Below are 959 nucleotides of genomic sequence, written 5' to 3'. Positions count from 1 at the left end.
GAAGGAAAGAAGGAAAGAAGGAAAGAAGGAAAGAAGGAAAGAAGGAAAGAAGAAGGAAAAGGTTGTGGCAGGCCATGTAGGGAACAGAACTGAGCTTTAAAGACCTTGGTAAATTTGTTAAGTTGAAATGATTATGGTGGTCTACAGCCCTGTAGAATGGTCAGTGAGCCTGTGCTGTCACCCATGATAGAGCATTTCAAGACAGCTAAGAGAGCCACACACAGGAGTGAGTGAATATATGGACATAACTTTGGAAAGTTTGTTTTCCACTCCTATTGGTATGGAAGGAGGAGAAGAGCCATTTTCTCTGAAGAAATGGCATCTTAGTGAAGTCATAAAACTTGGACTGGAGCTTCTTCAGAAAAGGCTGTGCTGGCACACCCAGATAATAAGAAATACACAGGGAACAGAACCTCACCACCACATTATAGAAGTTGCTTATGAAGGAATAGCATAAAAAATGTTCTTTTTCACAAACATATATAAAAAAGGCAACTTAAACAACAATCAACAAACTGTAGCTTTAAACATCAACAAAATAAAATATCTTTCTCCCTCTACTGTCTTGTGGTAGAGAATAAAGTGACAACACAGCCAAGTCTTTTAAGAGCACTGTGGCATTAGGTAGCATATCAGTATGAGTCCAAGTATTACCACTTATCTTCTGTGTAATCATATACACAGCTTTTTAACTTTGTGAACCTTAACTTCTTCAAAATAAGGTAACTAAAAACAAAAAAAAAAAAGATAGGGTAACTAACAGTAATTACTTAAGAAATGTTTTGTGGGGGTGATGCGTTAACATATAAGCCCTTAGGCCAGTACTTGCCTTATGGTAAGTGCTCAACTAATGGAAAGTTTTAGGGTGAATATTGAATATTGAAAAGTATCTTACAATGTTTATGATTCTTAGTCTGGTATACATCTGTAGTTTATGCTATTTGTAAGTCTGAAAGACA

At 36.4% G+C, this 959-nt stretch overlaps 1 protein-coding gene across 3 annotated transcripts in view; it reads left to right on the top strand.

Moving 5' to 3' along the window:
* Window positions 1-959, top strand: part of LOC101589209 (sperm-associated antigen 6) — a 105,915-nt gene that overhangs the window by 52,418 nt on the left and 52,538 nt on the right. The window lies entirely within an intron of this gene.

Source organism: Octodon degus, unplaced genomic scaffold, assembly GCF_000260255.1.
Source record: "Octodon degus isolate 3935 unplaced genomic scaffold, OctDeg1.0 scaffold00145, whole genome shotgun sequence".
Taxonomy (NCBI): domain Eukaryota; kingdom Metazoa; phylum Chordata; class Mammalia; order Rodentia; family Octodontidae; genus Octodon; species Octodon degus.
The sequence above is the reverse complement of the archived record's forward strand: the minus strand, read 5'-3'. Positions and strand labels throughout refer to the sequence as shown.